The sequence below is a fragment of the Haliotis rubra genome, unplaced genomic scaffold (assembly GCF_003918875.1).
Source record: "Haliotis rubra isolate DU_JTF1 unplaced genomic scaffold, ASM391887v1 Scf280, whole genome shotgun sequence".
Taxonomy (NCBI): domain Eukaryota; kingdom Metazoa; phylum Mollusca; class Gastropoda; order Lepetellida; family Haliotidae; genus Haliotis; species Haliotis rubra.
In genome coordinates this window covers 386,294-407,930 of record NW_025766892.1, presented here as the reverse complement: position 1 = coordinate 407,930, position 21,637 = coordinate 386,294, and positions in this window count along the sequence as shown.

The following is a 21,637-nucleotide window of genomic DNA, read 5'->3' as shown; positions in this document are numbered from 1 at the left end:
CGGTCTGTAAATAATCGAGTCTGGACCAGACAATCCAGTAATCCACAGCTTGAGCATCGACGTGCGCAACCGGGACCGATGCCACGTTGCCCAACCAAGTCAGCGAGCCTGACCACCCAAAAGAGAGAGAGAGAGAGAGAGAGAGAGAGAGAGAGAGAGAGAGAGAGAGAGAGAGAGAGAGAGAGAGAGAGAGAGAGAGAGAGAGAGAGAGAGAGAGAGAGAGAGAGAGAGAGAGAGAGAGAGAGAGAGAGAGAGAGAGAGAGAGGTACGCAAAGTGTTGTTTATATTAATAACGATACGGATAGGGACGGTATATGCGGCTGATCTTTAAATATACATTACTCCTGCCAAACACGTTTAAACCTGCCTGCTATTTTCGCGATTGTATCGTAAACAGGTAGTTATGCAATAAAGCTAGCATGAATATTTAACAACATGAATCTATATTTTTTCAAATCATTATACTTGTGATGAATTCATAATGGCATGCACAATCAGGGATACCCGTGTAAACAATTATGTAAATGTCTCCGTTAAAAACAAATGTCGCGGTCCCCTTTGAACATAATATATGTACAACTGGTACTTTTACTGGAGAGATGCGTCAACTTTCATGTATCATCTTGCATAAAACCTAACACGATAACGTCAGTGCCTGTCCATTGTGAGATTGGTTTGCCTAGTAGTTTGGTGGATGAACTTCTGAAGCGACATGACCGTATCCACTCATAAACATGATGATTCTTCAGATAAAGATCCACAAAGGTCCACCTCCAGTCCCTGAGCTACTATGTGATCAAATTCGCTCATGACATCCAGTACCAAAACAAACAGCGTGAAAAATGGACACGAAACTTTCGCAGGGGTCCCTGAGCGCCAAATTAATGTCGATACACGCCCTATGGAATCAGTCCCATCATCTACCGGCACGATACATAATTGACTGGTAAAAATATTTCATCGATGGATAATATGTACAATTCATGTCTTCGTAACATGCAGGTTGCAATCACGATAACCCCATTTCCCCATTAGATACGTTTTGAAACAACTAGTTGTATATATATACACATGTATATATAAGATATATAGTTCCAGACAGGCGCTCGTGTAGGAATGTCTATAAGTCATATCTACAAGCACATCTGACAGTGGACGTTGACATCAGACTGAACTCTAGCACTGTGGCAGGCTACAGATGGATGCATCCATCAAACAAATTGCTCTCGGAGAATTCTGTTGAGCTATAATAATGTGACAGTACACAATCGTTGTAATAATACTCGCATCGTTGGTCACGATTTACACCAATGCCCGATTCACTGCTGTCACTCAATGTCAAAACACATGAGGGCGATTACTATAAGTCGAGCATCTTGATGTTTCATTCAGTATCAACAAACTTGAGCTCTGTATTCAGGACTTCAAATCGTGGATGATCTCCAGCTATTTGATGTTGAACGAGAAGACAGAACTCCTACTCACTGGCTCCAAACATCAGCTTATAAAGTTGAAGACTGCTTCTCCACCACCTTCACTTCGTATTGGCGACACAGGCATTCTACCATCAGAGATGTGCCAGGAAAGTTGGGGTCTCGTTTCCAACATGTCAATGGATGCACACATCACCTCCATCAGTAGAGCCTGCTACAACAACATCCATGATATCAGCAAAGTCCGCCACTAACTTGATACTGACACCTGTAACTTCTGATGCATTGTCTTGTCACTTCAAAACTCGACTACTGTAATTCACAATATGCCAACCTCTCTACTAAATCACTCCAGAAAACTACAAAGAATCCAAAATTCCGCTGCCAGATGTATCCACCACACTCCTCGTCATGACAATATCACCCCAGTACTACAGTCTCTACACTAGCTCCCCATCTCTGCAAGAATTTCCATCAAAATCCTCATTCTGATTCATGACTGCCTCTACAACGATAAGTTTCCCGACTATCTCAAACAACTCGTCTCCGTGTATGTACCTCAGCGAAATCTCCGAGATCCTCCTCTGACTCGCTCGTCACCCAACATAGGCCTCCAAACCAACTGTCTGACCGAGCCTTCACCTTTGCCAGTCCTCAACTGTGGAACTCTCCTCCAAAGGAAATCAAGACCACTTCATCGAAAGAAACTTTTAAATCTCTGCTAAAAACCCATCTGTTCACAGCTGCCTTTCTGTAAAGCCCATATGAACTATTTCCTTCCTCAGCGCCACTGAGCAACTCTACGGTGGATATCAGGCGCTTTATAAATTAATTATGAAATTCTTAATAATTATCTTCAATGATCAGTACACTGACAGTAAGGTACTTCGTTGTAATCGTTCCTCTTTTTCTACCGTTAACGCACCAGTCAATTTAAAAATGTTTTGGCGGATACAGCTTATAGACCTGTTACATTGAAGCGGGCCTGACCGAGTGTGTTGGTTGGTTGGACATTTTGAACCGGTATTTCACAGATTACGATTGTGATGACAGACAAATACAAACCCATCACTTTCAAAACTCAACAATTCATGTTGCACATTTATTTCATGTTGGTATGGTCGCCCAGCTCCCACGTGGTTGCGTGTAGACGTTGTCAACAGTGTTCCGGTAGTTTGTTGAAGTACTTCCTTCTTCCCGCACAGGCTAACTCCCGATGTATGCAGACATGAGAAATTCAGCTTGGTATATTTATGAATTTCAGCAAAACTCATATATTACTATATTTACGCGGGTTTTTTTTGGCTGAATATATTTGGTAGTTTTGTCAACTGGATATATTAAAGAAAAGCAATATTTGGTACTTCTATACACGCACACACACAGAGAGACAATGTGAATTACACCCCCCTCTAAATGTATGTACAAAATAAGTGACCCCCCTGCATGTCATGTACAAAACCAATGACCCCCCGTTCCCTTCCCATAATTTCTAAGCACCACTTCATTTTCACCCGAGTTTCAACTGTCATTCAATAAACTTTCAGGGCAAACAGCACAGGGTGCGCACCCCCCCGGTTTAGTATCACACCACATAAAGGTTCCACAGAAATACGGTCTCGATCCACCTATGGGCATACAACAACACTCATCCTCGAAGATTTTGAAAGCAATCTAATAAGAGTATACCGTGCCATTCCTACTGGATGATGAGCATTATGTTTAAAGAATGACTATCTGTAAATACCAGGTGTTAAGCGAAGAAACAAACGTGTGCTGCCCACCCACAGGGGCGTGTAACGCAGAAAACTGGCATCGAGGAAAACACTGTCAACCCGGTCATGCTCGCTGACTTGGTTGACACATGTCATCGTATCCCAGTTGCCTAGATCGATGCTTGTGATTTGATCACTGGATTGTCTGGTCCAGACCGCCACCATATAGCTGGAATATTTCTGATTGCGGCGTAAAACTAAATTCACTCATCACTATACCCTGTCACTGACGGGGTCTTAACACTTGATCCTTTTATACAGTATTAAGCTAGTCGTGTAGTGTTATGGCCCCGTCAGTGACATTATATACCTTGATGCCATTGTTTTTGCATTCCAAGCCCCTTGCAAGCCTCACATACAAGGGCCAATCAAAGGCACCTTGATCACCTTAGTTACTGAAATGCCAAATGCCAAGGTGCGAAAATGTCTTTGTCTCTCTATCTGCCAGCACTTTACCTTTCTGTTTCATCTTACAGACGTGTATCGACTAACAATTCAGCATTCCAACTAAATTGTTGAAAGACAATGGACTAAATTGTGCGTTTTGTATTTGACGTTTGAAATAGTGTAAATTTTACAACATTATTCGATATTACACTAATGTTCAGGTTCGATATTACACAGATGTTTATGACAGTCTGACTTTATATCTCACGAATCCTTTGTTTTGGAACAGCGCTTCAGGTGTATTATAAAAGCGACGAGTACAAGTGAACTAAGTGGTACATGTATTGTAGGTGTCACGTAACCCTGAAATCCTCCACTCACCGTTACTGAAATACGTCACGAATCCCTCATCGCGAGTTCAAGAGGTGGAGCAAATCACAAACAACATTAGCCTCTCTTGTTACCGTCAGCGGAGTGGTAGCTCAAAGGACGAGGGTCAGTTGTGGTGTGACAAGTGACATATCATGACCAACTAAGACAGCATATGGTGCCCCAGTTCCACGAATAGACAGGCACATAATCATAATAACATATGTTTAGAGGACATCGTACTGGTCAGGCCCTGTGGAGGGCAACATCTGACAACTCCATATTATCTGTATAGGACTTCTGTCAGGGCAGAGCCTTTGTCCAGCGTTTGAGATATTAGGGCCTCACCCATAATCTTAATTACCCTAAACCACATCCTTACAACAGCTCATGCTGCTGATCACTGGAATGTTTGGTCCAGACTCGATTATTTACAGACCGCCACCATATAACAAACAAACAAATACAAGTTAATTTACCTGTGAGACGAATAACAGGCACGAATTGTGTTGTCTCCTATAGTTAAAATGTTTTAGATTTAATTACTAGTTTTACATGTATATCTGTGATATTCTAGTTGTTTTACTGTCCTTCGTCGGCAGGTTTTATAATATAAATATATTCCATTTCAATGTAAAATGTTCTCGTCGCGATATGGCTGAAATATTGCCGATGTGACGTTAAATATTAACTCACTCACTCACTCATGTGAAACGACACTGACATCTGGACAAAACTGTTCTATACAATATACATGTTCAACAACTAAATCTGTGCTGTCAGGTTGTCTATTGACTTTAGCTTAGAAATATGACACCTCCTCCTGAATATTCTCCTGACGGGACAACGGGCACTAAAAGCTGTCCCCAAAAGTAAGTATAACCCTATTCGATAAGAATGTTCAGTCTACCTGTACCTCAGTTAGGTCTATCTCCTTTTGATTTATGGACACGTGAAACTATTGTACGAACGGTATCTTGTTCAATATCAAGCCCCAGTAAAACATGCATGGTGTATATAAAACACTCTCAGAGATAAAGTGTATTTACATTATGAGTATCGATCTTCTCAAAAGAGATACGATGAGATACATCAGGCAAATCAGCGAGCCTGACCATCCGATCAAGTGGTTTGTCTTTGACGAACAGAGTAGCTTGCTGAAGACCAGTTGTAACTGGATACTAACTCACGGGTCTTCAAACTCTAGGGGCGAATGGATCTGAGGTATGTACCAGAATGGAAAGGACACATCAGAGACTTCCTACTTTAGGATGTCTTAGCTACTGGTAAAATAAGAACGGCAAGTCTTCATCTATATGGTTTTATCTGGAAACCTCCTTGGCTAGGTGAAGTGAAGAAATATAAATCAAGCCAATATCACAACCAACTTGTGAAAGCGACCATGTAGTATTATAAGTAATGTTTTGTGTGCTGACGATTGGGTGTGTCCCTCTGAGGGTGTGAGATAGAAACCCGGATGGGACTCAACCCCGCAAATAGTACTACTGAGTTTACTGAGGAAGTGTAATCCGAAAAAAATATAACACATGTTGAAGATGGAAAACAGTCGGTACCCTGCCCAACGCCGTCAGCAGAACATATGTCGGTACAGTGTCGGTGATTGGTGAAATATGGTGATAAAAGCGACAGATCGCTTTCCACAGTCAGTAGAAATCTCTGCTAAAAGTAGAGTCGATTGTACAATTCCAACCATATATCATGAACATGTGTTTATAAATCATAATGAGAGTACAAAAGCTCTTTGCCATTGGGCAAATACGGTAAATCCGGGGTGAACATTTTATAAACGCATCTCTGGGTTCAGTGATGACACCCGGTGTTTGGGTAGGCATGTCGTGATATTAGCCGCTCGCAAAATAGTAACTAATGTTTATTTATTGCCACTGAGCAGGGCCCTCGTTGAATTGAATGGCAGCTGAGGGAAAATATGGTGGTTTTAGCGTTGGCTTGAGACGCCACAATCACGGATTCCTTTCCTCAGATGGGAACAAATTGTGAAGCCCTTTTGTCGTATCGACTGACCTGATATTCCTTAAAGTATATTTTAACAACGACAATTTATTGTTGGCATTTGGTTCCTTGTTCATACTTACAGTTATGTGAGTTAGTGAGTATGGTTTTACGCCGCTTTGCCAATTTGCCAGCAATATCACGGCGGGGACACCTGAAATGGACTTCACACATTGAACCCATGTGGGGAATCAAATGCGAGTCTTCGGCGAGACGAGCGAACCACTAGGATACCCCGCTGCCCTCAGCGTTTTGTAAATGAGGTAAGGCTCGTGTTCTCCTTTGGCCATGTCTTGACTTCCAGTCTACAGTGTTGTGGTGCACCAGCTGAAGGGGTATCGTGAGTGACCGAGACGGGAAAAACGCTTAAAGAAGTCGGAAGTTATGCAAATCTATAATACTAAAGAGTGCTGGCACAGAGGAAACAACCCTAGAATCATAGTAAGGGCAAATATACTTTTCGAACCGATACTCATAGGATTCCATGGTACGAAAGAAGAAGGATACTGTCCAACAGCTCCAGCCTTTGGTCTTACATTTCACACCTTTTGAAGTACAACTGGACATGCTCTTCATACCAGGATTTCACAGAGCGTCGTCAGACTTTTCGATCAAAGGTTACAATTGTCAAGGCTTCAGTAAAGCATGTGGAGAGATCTACGTTTAGTATACACCCAACAACTTTGGCGTTTTCTCTCATAGATCATGCTCGAGGCTGTGCAGGTATGTTGGGATACGGTAATTAAAATGTGGGTTCAGCTTCAATTTATTTACATGGTTGACAGGGCGTAAATCTCGTACAAAATGTCAGTTGTTAACCGGGTGAGATTTGTCGTGTCCAGGCTTGTTATTTATTAGTCGCCCTCGTGTGGATTAACAGTGCGACGTTAAGCTAGAAATAGACAAACAACACGCTCATACCACACGCTCATACAACACGCTCATACAACAACACGCTCATACAACACGCTCAAACAACACGCTCATACAACACGCTCAAACAACACGCTCATACAACACGCTCATACAACACGCTCATACAACAACACGCTCATACAACACTCTCAAACAACACGCTCATACAACACGCTCAAACAACACGCTCATACAACACGCTCATACAACACGCTCAAACAACACGCTCATACAACACGCTCATACAACACGCTCATACAACACGCTCATACAACATTGTTTCTGAGTAAATGTGTTGAAGTGTGTTGTACAGTCTTTTCTTTCTTAATTAAAATATTCCTGTATTCCACTTTTAAACTCACCTCCATAACGATGTTAGACTCCAGACTTTACATTCCCCTGGCTGCATCGCCTATTTGTAACAGGATGTCAGAAAATATAATGTACAACAAAAAACAACAACAGAACAAACAAAACACTGTATTCTGTCTTCAGCGCTTCCCTAGGAATATTGCCCTTTTTCTTGCTGTAATACGTTTTCGTTCGTATCAGATTTCACCACATTTTGACCCTATTTCTACAGTTTTCCCTAACATACCAGTTCTTTCTTTACATTCCCCATCAACGATAACACACACCTTCAGACAATAATTCATCCAACCCACAGATGTGTATGACGAACGTGCATTTTTAGCTGAAAAAAACGTCAATAAAAGACTTGGTCCTTGCATCTGTTAACTGCCATAAAACAAGTATTGTGTTGAGCTGATTTATGTTTCCGGCACAATATCTTGTTACATCTCCCACACACAACGTCACTTCAACACATACAATTTCGAATTGTCAGAAATCTGTTCCCAGTTTTCCAATCAATTCCTGGACTCGTACAAATTTCAACAGTTCTTGCTTGCTCTTCAGAGCATACGGATCAGAAAGGCCTATGTGGAATATATTTCCGGCAGCTGATCCATATCTGATCGTGCTTAACGTATTTCTTTTAACTTTTAGATAATTTATTGCATTTTGAATTCTTTTCGTATTTTAATAAAAACGTAAGAACAGAGCCATCTAATAATCCGATATCACTTTCCTGGGTCCGTATCCACAAAGCGATCGTAGCGCTGACACATTCGTAAGCCTATTGTAAACTATAGAGTTACGGTAGGTCGTAACATTACGAAGGCTAAATGGATCGGGACCCTGGTGTGACTGTTTCTTTTGCATTTGTCCTGGTATCATTCAGTAATGGTATCATTCAACATTGTCCTGGTATCATTGAGTAACGGTATCATTCAACATTGGCCTGGTATCATTCAGTAATGGTATCATTCAGCATTGTCCTGGTATCGGTCAGTAATGGTGTCATTCGACCTTGTCCTGGTATCATTCAGTAATGGTATCATTCAACATTGTCCTGGTATCGGTCAGTAATGGTGTCATTCGACCTTGTCCTGGTATCATTCAGTAATGGTATCATTCAGCATTGTCCTGGTATCGGTCAGTAATGGTGTCATTCGACCTTGTCCTGGTATCATTCAGTAATGGTATCATTCAACATTGTCCTGGTATCGGTCAGTAATGGTGTCATTCGACCTTGTCCTGTTATCATTCAGTAATGGTATTAATCAACATTGTCCTGGTATCATTCAGTAATGGTATCCTGGTTCAACAGTTGTCCATTGTCCTGTATCATTCAGTAATGGTATCATTCGACATTGTCCTGGTATCATTCAGTAATGGTATTATTCAACATTGTCCTGGTATCATTCAGTAATGGTATCATTCAACATTGTCCTGGTATCATTCAGTAATGGTATTATTCAACATTGTCCTGGTATCATTCAGTAATGGTATCATTCAACATTGTCCTGGTATCATTCAGTAATGGTATCATTCAACATTGTCCTGGTATCATTCAGTAATGGTATCATTCAACATTGTCCTGGTATCATTCAGTAATGGTATTATTCGACATTGTCCTGGTATCATTCAGTAATGGTATCATTCAACATTGTCCTGGTATCATTCAGTAATGGTATCATTCATCACATTGTCCTGGTATCATTCAGTAATGGTATCATTCAACATTGTCCTGGTATCATTCAGTAATGGTATCATTCAACATTGTTTGTCCTGATATCATTCAGTAATGGTATCATTCGACATTGTCCTGTTATCATTCAGTACATTATTCGACATTGTCCTGGTATCATTCAGTAATGGTATTATTCGACATTGTCCTGGTATCATTCAGTAATGGTATCATTCGACATTCCTGGTAGTAATGGTATCATTCAACATTGTCCTGGTATCATTCAGTAATGGCATCATTCGACATTGTCCTGGTATCATTCAGTAATGGTATCATTCAACATTGTCCTGGTATCATTCAGTAATGGTATCATTCGACATTGTCCTGGTATCATTCAGTAATGGTATCATTCAACATTGTCCTGGTATCATTCAGTAATGGTATCATTCAACATTGTCCTGGTATCATTCAGTAATGGTATCATTCAACATTGTCCTGGTATCATTCAGTAATGGTATCATTCAACATTGTCCTGGTATCATTCAGTAATGGTATCATTCAACATTGGCCTGGTATCATTTAGTAATGGTATCATTCAACATTGTCCTGGTATCATTCAGTAATTGTATCATTCAACATTGTCCTGGTACCATTCAGTAATGGTCAAAGAGCCCGTTCCCTTCCTCTGATTTACATACATCAGCCAGGGCTAAACCATTCCCTGTGAGACAGCCTCATCTGTTTCATATTTTGATCTATAGATGTAGGCTGACAAAAACCATTTACTCGCTGCATGACAAGAGGGATGGCGTCTACTTCCCAGCAGTCATCTTCCTTATTATATCGAGGAATATTCCAGCAGCCTACCCTGTCTACATTTCACAACGTGTGAGGTGCAACGTGTTATTGTTTACGAAGATCTAAAATATCGTCAGAGTTGGTTGATCAGAATTCGCAATCACGGCCTCAGTGAAGACCTTTTAGTGAGGTTTTGTGATGACATGCGTGTTTGACACACCAGAAAGAACTGCCTTGCCCTTGGCTGTATCTTTATGAGTGTCACCTGCACTGCACCTGCATCTTCAACAAAGATGTCACATAGCAATGGTTTTGTCGCTTGTATTTACTGTGAAACGATTCCCCATAGAGAGGATTGAATACCGAGTTTGACCGATCAGATTGCAGTGTAGTGATTAACCCGTCAAGATACGGGTTAGAATTGATCGTCAGTAACCCACGCTTGTCGTAAGAGGTGACTAACGGGATCGGGTGGTCTTGCTCGCTGACTTGGTCGCTGACGCTTGTCGTAAGAGGCGACTAACGGGATCGGGTGGTCATGCTCGCTGACTTGGTCGCTGACGCTTGTCGCAAGAGGCGACTAACGGGATCGATGCTGCTGACTTGTCGCTGATGTCGCTGACTTGCTCGCTCGCTGACGCTTGTCGTAAGAGGCGACTAACGGGATCGGGTGGTCTTGCTCGCTGACTTGGTCGCTGACGCTTGTCGTAAAAGGCGACTAACGGGATCGGGTGGTCTTGCTCGCTGACTTGGTCGCTGACGCTTGTCGTAAGAGGCGACTAACGGGATCGGGTGGTCTTGCTCGCTGACTTGGTCGCTGACGCTTGTCGTAAGAGGCGACTAACGGGATCGGTTAGTCATGTTTGACCACTGATCAGATTGCAGTGTAGTGATTAACCTGTCAAGATACGGGTTAGAATTGATCTTCAGTAACCCACGCTTGTCCTAAGAGGCGACTAACGGGATCGGGTGCTCAGACTCGCTGACCTGGTTGACACATGTCATCGTATCGCAATTCCGTAGATCAATACTCATGCCGTTGATCACTGGATTGTCTGGTCAAGACGCGATTATTTACAGACCGCCGCCATATGGCTGGAATATTGCGGAGTGCGGCGTAAACTAAACTCACTCACTCACCAGTGTAGTGATGCTGGTACAGGTTTGTGGCTTCTGATTGTTCATTATCATCATGGGTGTACGTTGCATTAATTAATTGTAGATATGATATTCTATAATGGAGTAATTATCCAATGCAATTGGCATAATGAAATGTTTGAGATGAGTTGTACTCAGAGAAATGTGTAAAGAACCGAGATTAGGAAGACTGGAATCAACTGATACATGATCATCTGCCAGTGACACTTGAAGTGAATACAGTAAACAAACGGCATTGGTAACAGTTGCAATGTAGGATACATTGGACAAAAACTATTTTGGAGATTCATATAACTAGAAATGTGTTTCCCTTTCATCCAAAAACAGAAGTTGGCCCATCCCACATCTTTTCTTGAATTTCCCTAATCTTTCACAGCATGAATCCTTTTACTCTACCACATCAGATGACGGCTGGCCTTATATACTCTCAATGCAGTAAATGGCATGCCTCAATTTGCAAGCTACCAGTTATGGGCCATTTCTAGTTTAATTACCTTTACCATTAATGATTGTAAATCACGCATTATACGCTTCCTCAATTTCAAATCACACATGCACAAGATTGTGTGTTGTACCTTACTTTAACTTTGCTCTTCAACGTCACACAGAAACACTCTTACACCTTTAATGTTATCATATCGCACACGCAGTCGTTACCTTCCGATGCTACAAATATGAATAGTTTGTTTGTTTGCTTTGCAAAAGTGACCTTTCCATACAATATTTCCAATATTTTGTAAAATAATCATGACTGAACGACCTTCCAACTGACCGTAAAATTTGAGACAATCTTGATAAGTCCAACGTGTTGAGTTGATTATTCATTTGAGAGGCATTAGTGATTGAAAATGCCGAAATTCCTTATGATCCATTATTACAAATTCAACATATTTAAAATCCTGTTATTAAAAAAGTATGTTGCAAAAATCAGTTAGTTCAGTGTTTCTACACCATTACTACAACGCGGATTACAATACAAAGGCAGATGGCATGTTTATACAAATGTAAATATCATTGTATAACTATGGAGGGTATTTCGTCAGTTGTAACAGATATCTTGAACTGGTAAAGCATGAATGAAAATATTTTGAAATGGATTAAAATTTGTTACATTTATCACAACCTGTGACCACTGTTCGGAATATTCTGAAATGGCTGACCTGTGTAGACCTCTTCGAAGAGAGTACCATTTTCCAAAGCTATCTTGTCGTCATGGTAGAATGGCGATGAACCTACTGTAATATATTAGGTCGTCACACCGTAGATTCGATACTTCCTAAACACATGCATATTCTCCTTTTTTAACTTCAAATAAAAGCATGATGAAGAGAAGGCCTGAAACAAAAAAAACCCTCCAAGTGACAAAACACAATGGAGGTGTAAAGAACTGGAGAAAGTATTCGATAAAATACCTATCTGGAATGTGTTCTATCAGGTGTCTGGAATCCTTTCGATCACATACCTGTCCTGCTTTATTTTGACAGTATAGGAGAGTGGGTATGGGGAATCTGAATCTAGCAAAGAAGAAAAGACCTGCTTTCCAAAAATGATTTATTCTATTTGCTTTGGTATTCGAGAATAAAACTATATACAGCAAAAATCATTTGTTGTCAAATTTTGAATCCATAACACAGATTGCACTGCGAGCAAACGTAGCAGAAAACAACAAAGAGAAGCGACAGACAACATCCAAAGAGATTAAGTCAGATGTTACTCTTACAAATCTAGACATCTCGGTAATAAAAAGTTTCTATACTCATAAATATCTGATAGTGTATAAAATGAATGAAATGTTAAGAAAGAAGAATGATAATGATTATTTTCAGGTCGGCGGCCAAATAACAGTCCGTGGGGCGATGAGAAACACAGAAATGTAAATTGTGCCCTTGCGACAAGAATGTGACTGCTGCTGCTGAATTGTTGAATGTCCCTTGGGGCTGAATTCTATTGGAAACCTCTGCTGAATGTGTTCCATTAAACACCTAGCTGTCGTAAATCTTGGTTTAAATACCTGTCGAGAACGAATGCGTCCCTTATGACCGTATTCCACAGGTATAACGACAACACACGCCAGGTACTAGGATAACACGACGAGACCAAGTTGTTTACGATATTGTCTGTCAGCTTCATTGTTTTCGTCACACACTATACTGTCCTGATCTCACTTGTGTGGGGATGGATGATGACCTGTTGAGTCGTGCGGTGTGGAACAGAGTAATGTGTTGACTGTTTCCGCAATCAAGGTCGAGCCATAAGAACACACAGTAACATTTATTACAATCCATGCGTTATCAAAGATACGGTTCATGGTAGACACAGGGCCACGTTACCTAGATGATACCTCCTTTGCTAGGTGATATTTCGCAGTGTTATTCATGGTAAACATCATTGTAAGTCTATTACACTGTTTCTGTTAAGATTCAGTGGAGGATGTGGTGAACTAACTACTACATTAAGACTGAGATGACCACTGATATCAAAGGATCTGGAGCATCAGGAATAATCCAACTTATTAGGACCTAGCGAGTATAAGGAGGTTCCAGAACAGAAACTTCTAGACGGGCTTTATAACAATAAACGCTTTATTTTTAATGCTGCCACTGTTCTTTCTGTAAACTTGGCGATAGCTTGTAAAGGATATCCTCTTTCGGTTTAATTCTTGAAAAAACTATACACATTCTTGATCAAAGTTTGCATATCTTTGCTTAACATGGGGAAATTATCCTGAAGGTAACAACTCTGTCCTTCCAAGTCACTTGTAATGATGGCCCGAGGTCATGCTTGTGAATTGCTCTGACCTAACCTGTAAATTGTTACGTTTACTGCGACTATACCCCGTCTCTTGACGCCAAAACAAACAGAAATTTTAATGATAGTTACTTAAGTAACTTTTTCCTCAAGTGACCAACAAAGTTAAAAAAAAAAATATTCCGGCAGCATTCTTAATGCATTTCGGACATTCGTGTTACATTCTAAGTGCATTTAAAGGACATTTGAAATATTCGAGCTGCATCCTGTTTTAATTCTTTAACATTCGATCCATATTCGGGGGTCATTCCCAGAAGGTTCTGAATGCATTCTATGTAAATTCGTACAGCATTCGAGGTACGGTCCAACTGAAATTCGAGTGCTATTCACGCAGCAATCGAACCGAACTCGTACAGCAGTCGAAATTTATTTTAAGTATTCTTAGTGTATTCTAACGGCATTCTAATTATTCCTACTGTATTCCGATTCATTCGAGCTGCATTCGTGATCTAGTACATTTGGACTGAATAAGAATCATACGAGGCGGGATCGAAGTGGCTTCTAAGTATTCCAACAGCATTCTTACAAAGCTTGAAAAAAATTGTTTATTTTGACATTCTCTCCCGAATGCAGTTCGAATTTTGGAAATATTATTTTTCTGGCTGATTCTCCTTGATTCCTGTCAATTCGAAATAAGTGTGAAGGACCATTTAATGGCATGTGGTCAGTTGGTATTGTTTGGAAGATACCCAAAAGGGTTGACAGATTTATTTATTTATGTACCTGTTACGGTGAACCCTAATTTCTACGCAAGTTAGTTGTAAGTCTACATTGTTCCGGGGGCACCCTGCATTGCTGCTGGACTAACCAGCACTATCACTGGAGTAGTCCCCTTTGTTGTTGGGACAACCTGCATTGCTACTGGACTAACCAGCACCATCACTGGAGTAGTCCTCTTTGTTGTTGGGACAGCCTGCATTGCTACTGGACTAACCAACACTATCACTGGAGTAGTCCCCTTTGTTGTTGGGACAACCTGCATTGCTACTGGACTAACCAACACTATCACTGGAGTAGTCCCCTTTGTTGTTGGGACAACCTGCATTGCTACTGGACTAACCAACACTATCACTGGAGTAGTCCTTTGTTGTTGGGACAACCTGCATTGCTACTGGACTAACCACACTATCACTGGAGTAGTCCCTCTTTGTTGTTGGGACAACCTGCATTGCTACTGGACTAACCAGCACTATCACTGGAGTACTGGACTCCCTTGTTGTTGGGACAGCCTGCATTGCTACTGGACTAACCAGCACTATCACTGGAGTAGTCCCCTTTGTTGTTGGGACAACCTGCATTGCTACTGGACTAACCAGCACTATCACTGGAGTATTCCCCTTTGTTGTTGGGACAGCCTGCATTGCTACTGGACTAACCAACACTATCACTGGAGTAGTCCCCTTTGTTGTTGGGACAACCTGCATTGCTACTGGACTAACCAACACTATCACTGGAGTAGTCCCCTTTGTTGTTGGGACAGCCTGCATTGCTACTGGACTAACCAACACTATCACTGGAGTAGTCCCCTTTGTTGTTGGGACAGCCTGCATTGCTACTGGACTAACCAACACTATCACTGGAGTAGTCCCCTTTGTTGTTGGGACAGCATGCATTGCTACTGGACTAACCAACACTATCACTGGAGTAGTCCCCTTTGTTGCTGGGACAACCTGCATTGCTACTGGACTAACCAACACTATCACTGGAGTAGTCCCCTTTGTTGCTGGGACAGCCTGCATTGCTACTGGACTAACCAACACTATCACTGGAGTAGTCCTGTTTGTTGCTGGGACAACCTGCATTGCTACTGGACTTACCAACACTATCACTTGAGTAGTCCTAAATGTTGCTTTGTTGGGGCTAGGAAGTCGTGGAAAGACCATCAAACCTCATCAAACCTCATCAAACCAATGCCTACAAACAATTACACTGTGTGGCAACGACTTTATGGGGCTAAGATTTGAATTATGTGAAAGGTTACAAATATTGTGAAGAGCACCATACCACACTTCAGTTAAGGTTATAACATTCAAGGCATCAACAAATCTTTCAAAAGGTTAATGATTGCACGACACGTCCAAATTTGAGGCATCAGTGTCCAAAATGATGTCCAATTCAATTCCTTTTTACGCATTATTTTAGGTGAACAGTTTACTTGCCTTTGCATCTGTTTATGATGAGAGCCATTTGCGGGGAGGGTATTGCCTTATTGGTAACCCTTATTGGTATTATGTCAAAACAGCAGTTCATAAATAGATGACCGTGATATAGTCGGAAATGCTTAAGTCGATATTTGCAGCTATCGGTTTTTTATATAGATGGCTGATACATATCTTATGACTGTTGAAATAGTTTTGTCTATAATTGTACAGCTATCAGTTTTGGATATAAAGATTTGATGAGCCAGACAATACGTCTTCTTAAACTAAATCGTTTCCTCCAGAATATTGAACTTCAGATTTTCAGGCAGTACCAGTGTTGGGTGGGTCTGGTATTTAGAAGTACCTGTGTGGGGTGGGTCTGGTATTTAGTAGTACCAGTGTTGGGCGCTGGTATTTAGCAGTACCAGTGTTGGGTGGGTTTGGTATTTAGCAGTACCGGTGTTGGGTGGGACTGGTATTTAGTAGTACCAGTGTTGGGTGGGTTTGGTATTTAGTAGTACCAGTGTTGGGTGGGTCTGGTATTTAGTAGTACCAGTGTTGGGTGGATCTGGTATTTGGTCTGGTATTTAGCAGTGGGTCTGGTATTTAGCGGTACCAGTGTTGGGTGGGTCTGGTATTAGGTCTGGTATTTAGGAGTACCAGAGTTGTGTGGGTCTGGTATTTAGCGGTACCAGTGTTGGGTGGGTCTGGTATTTAGTAGTACCAGTGTTGGGTGGATCTGGTATTTAGCAGTACCAGTGTTGGGTGGGTCTGGTATTTGGTCTGGTATTTAGCAGTACCAGTGTTGGGTGGGTCTGCTATTTAGCGGTGAAAGTGTTGTGTGGGTCTGGTATTTAGCAGTACCGATGTTTGGTGGGTCTGGTATTTAGCAGTTCCAGTGTGGGGTGGGTCTGGTATTTAGCAGTTCCAGTGTTAGGTGGGTCTGGTATTTAGCAGTACCAGCGTTGGGTGGGTCTGGTATTTAGCAGTTCCAGTGTTGGGTGGGTCTGATATTTAGCAGTACCAGTGTTGGGTGGATCTGGTATTTAAGTTAGAAAACAACGTATGTAGTTAAAGTATCAAGTATGTTCTATATATAGTACAACCAGAAATTATTGAGAATTTAAAGATTGTAATGTTTTTATTTTTTTCACTCACTACTCACGTATTAAATGTGAATTTTAGCAGAACATAACTCCAGAAATGCAAAGAGAGGTGAACAGTTAGTATTTTGTCAAGTCACCATGGGCAGCAATGCAGGCTTGAATGCGGCGGGGCATACTACTGATCAAAGAAGTTAGAAAGTCGAGGTCCATGCTGTCCCAATATCGGACCACCTCTTCTTTCATTTCAGCAATATTTGTCAGATTTTTCTGATTGACACTTTCCTTCATAAGTCCCCAAACATTTTCTATTTGATTTAGGTCAGGGCTATAGCTCAGGGCTATAGCTTGGCCAATCTAATAATGTCATATTTTGGGTCCGAAACCAGGCTTGTGAATGCTTTGAACGATGTTTTGGGTCGTTGTCCTGCTGGAAAATCCAAAACTTTCCATAGACCACGTGAGCAGATGGAAGTAAATGTCCCTCGAGAATATCTGTGTACCGCTGTACTGTTCATATTCCCTTCAAATACACAGATACGCCAGCCCACACGTTAAACTTTGGGCGCTGATACAAAGGTTTTTCAGTTTGTTTGGTCCAGAATTTCAGTTATGTTAAGTCATCGCTGTGCCGGACTTCGCTCCTTTTGTTCAGTCATCGCTGTGCCGGAGTGTGGGCCTACCTGCGCCTCCCTGGTGCTCAATGCCATATCCATTTGCAATATTTTTCAAAACACGATAAACAGTGGACAAAGGGATGCCTGTTCTACTTGAAATCACTTTAGCTGATCTGATGTCCTTGTTATAATACTCTAAAATCAACTTCCTCTTCTGTAAATCATCCATACTGAGGATCACTGAAAATGGCGTCTGCTAGCAAGTAAACAAAGGAGGATAACTCTTCACAAACTAATGAAAAAGGATTAACGGGGTTGTCTCTCTTGAATGAAACCAAGCACTTGGTAGCTGGTCAAGGTTGTTTATACTAGAAATCCAATTAAACATATTCCTAAAATTCTCAATAATTTCTGGTCATACTATATATAGCTTTCTCAATATTCCCACATGTCGTTATTTTGTCGTTTTAAGAAATGCGTGTCACGAGGATAGCTGAAAGTGGGTAAGTTGCGTTTTACGCCGCTTTTAGCATTATTTCAGCAATACCACGGCGACAATATCACGTCTCCGTTGTTCCTGCGCCGCTTGACCATTAGTCCCAATGTCTGTGGAGTATGTTGACGTACACTTACAACGAGTTGCTCTATCGGGTTCACATCCGGAAAACTATAAGGCCATTGGGAGATATGACGGTTGAATCATGAAGGACGTCAACAGTGACAGTGCGTGTGTGGTAGTGTTGTCATGTTGAAACAAAGTTGTAGGCTGATAACGGAAGATGGTGACTTCAAGAATATGCTTGAAGTAACGATTTGCTGTCAAATTCCCCTGAAACGCAAAACTGTTTAGATCTCTGCGTAGGATAACACCCCCCCACACACACCCCCCCACCCCCCACACATTGTCACACCTTCGCCACCGAATCTGACCGCGCAAAACGTTCATATCGACGACGTTGTTAGACCCGCAGTCTACCATCTATAGACTACTAGTAGTTGGAGAAGAACGTTCTTAACTGAACCATATATCGTACAGATATAACACGAGTTAATTACAATAAGGACAAATATTGAAACTGAATACAACGTAAACACGATAATACTGACGCGGAGCGTCCACATCTAGATTCAGCATTTTAAAGGTGAAATCAAACATGTTTGGAATATTTATCGAAACAGTCCCTTCATTTAAGATTACACTGTACTCGTCAACAGGGAAATGGCGTTGAATACCGTTCTATTGTAACCCACGAAGCAAATAATATACTGTATTATTTAACGTGATATTCAAGAACAAACGCTTATCTTAAAAAAATAATGTGTGTCTTCGATGTGCCTTGATATTTTACTGATAACACACTGATAGTGAAAAGTTATTCTGGTTTTATCACTAGGAACGAGAGGCTTATCAAAAACACATGATTTATGCAATATATGAAGATAATCAATATCATATGTTCTGCAACAATCAGTTTCAGAAAGAATATTACCACGAAGTGATGATATATACAACTTGAGTATCTACTTATATGAGTCGGACGTAGTGAGTGAGTGAGTGAGTGAGTGAGTGAGTGAGAGAGTGAGAGTGAGTGAGTGAGTGAGGTTCGATCCCCCGGCCACGTCACACAAGATGACGTTAAAAGATAGTACTTGTTGTTACCTTGTCTGATGTTTGGCATTAAGGGGATGCGATCTAGATTATTCAGCTCCTTATATGCATATGTCTCAGTCGGACATCAGCGTTAAACTGCGGAATATTGTTTTACATTGGCTAAAGCTATGAAATCGGCAAAAGTGGGGTCGTGCATAAAAAGTGTGATTTAAGTGGTTTTATGATTCTAAACCACATTTTCTCTCACTTCACCTTCAGTTTTATTGGTTGGTTGGTTGGTTATATAACGTCGCACTCAGCAATATTCCAGCTATATGGCGGCGGCCTGTCAATAATCGAGTCTGGACCAGACAATCCAGTGATCAACAGCATGAGCATCAATCTATGCAATTGGGATACGATGACATGGGTCAACCAGGTCAGCGAGCCTGACCATCCGATCCCGTTAGTCGCCTCTTACGATAAGCATGGGTTGGTGAAGATCTTCACCGGTCAGTCGGACGTAGTATCTACTGATATTGATTTTTCATCGAGAAGCATTATCACTTTCGGCAGCCTAATGCAGACAGTGTAATGGTTGACCGTATCCATTCTACACAAGATTATGTCTGGAAGCGTGATATTGTTAACGAAGTAGACGACAAAAAGTGTCCTTTAAACCAGTTTTGTACCCAATAAAGTCAACCCTCGAATTTAGACAGCAGCTAAAACGTAAACAGTCAGAAAACCTTCAGTGGCATTCTGTTTACAGTACAAACACTTACTTTTGATTGTTGTAACAGTGATTGGGCATCACTGGTGTTATGAGCACACTCGCTCTAACGAATTAGTAAGCGAAGATCGAACATGTATGTAAATTCGGGTTTCACGCTTAGTTCCCTCCTCCCTCCCCCCTCTCTCTCTTTCTCTCTCTTAGTGTCTCAGCGCGCGGACACACACACATACATATTCTCTCTCTTAGTGTCTCAGCGCGCAGATACACACACACACACACACACACACACACGCACGCACGCACGCGCGCGCGCTCGCGCATGAATGCACGTAGCTGGAAAACTCCAGTAATTGTTTAAAAGTGTGATGTTAACCCCACATGAAGCAATACGTCTGTTAAATTTGCACCTGTCTCACTATTGTTGGTTGGAATTTAAGCAATCATATATCTCTGCATTGGCATTTCCGAATCTCAGCGTGGATGATAATAATGAATGAAACGATTACACAAGGCCATTTAGAAAAAGGTCAAATGTAACATATAAAGAACAAATTCTAGTACATTTTTGAGTGGAGCCCCATCCGGGATTCGAACCCACACCCTCAGAGTCAGGCACCTAATTGTGTGCTAGCGATAAGGTGCCCGACTCTGAGGGTGTGGCTTCGAGTCCCGGATTCGTACTTTACTAAGAAAGTGTAATTCCAAATATAACATATGTTAAATTAATGAAACATTTATTATGCAATTAAAATTATACGATAATTTCCTGTTATTCATGGATGTGTTAGGTGGGTCAAGATGTAAGGAATTCTTATTGTAACAAAGTTATGAAAAGTAATGAGATGAGGTGAGATAATGCAACATCGCGGTCCCAAATATAGCGACATGCATGCACGTGTACTTAGCTGCGTCAACTGTTGCCAGTGTTATACATGTATGGCTGTCATCCTGATGCACCATGCATCATAAAAATACATCGTTTATATAAACGTTTCATGCATGTATTATTCTTACGAAACACTTGTGTGTTTGTACACCAAGAGACTTCACATTTCAGAACAGGCCAAGCAGAACTGAATACAATTATGTAGAAAAACGACGCAAAATACCGCCCATGAAGTGTTTACTCGTGTGAACACTAAGCTGGCTTCACACATTGTACCAGGAACGCTGTTACCAGTCGGCTACCCTACTGCTCCGTAATGTGGAGCAGGGCACTTTATGTTAACTTTCCCTGTGTGTCTCTTACAGAGGTGTATGGTCAAAGCGTCCGCTCTTCAAGCTGAAGACCCGGGTTCTATTCCCCACATGGGTACAATGTGTGAAGCCCATGTCTGGTGTCCCTCGCCGTGATATTGCTGGAATATTGCTAAAGGCGGCGTAAAACCAAACTTACTTACTCAGCCCTATAGCTGGGAACATAAACACTGTGTAATACAGCTATACCGTGAAAGGGCTAGTCTACCATGACGATAGCCACGCATACAACGACGGTTGCTGGATCAGGAAGCTGTGTCATTATATTGCTTACTGACAAATGGACAGATATCATCGATAACCACTCGCTCAAGAAGGCAGAGGTGATGGATTACGACCAGATGCTTCAGTCAGAGGCTATGGGGCAAGTGTCACCGCCCAGGCGTGACCAGGCGTGACAGCCAGAGCGTTCCCACCCCAGTGCCAGAGGGTAATCGTGACAGACGATATTGGCTGGCTGGCTGTTGTTTAGCGCCGCACCCAGTA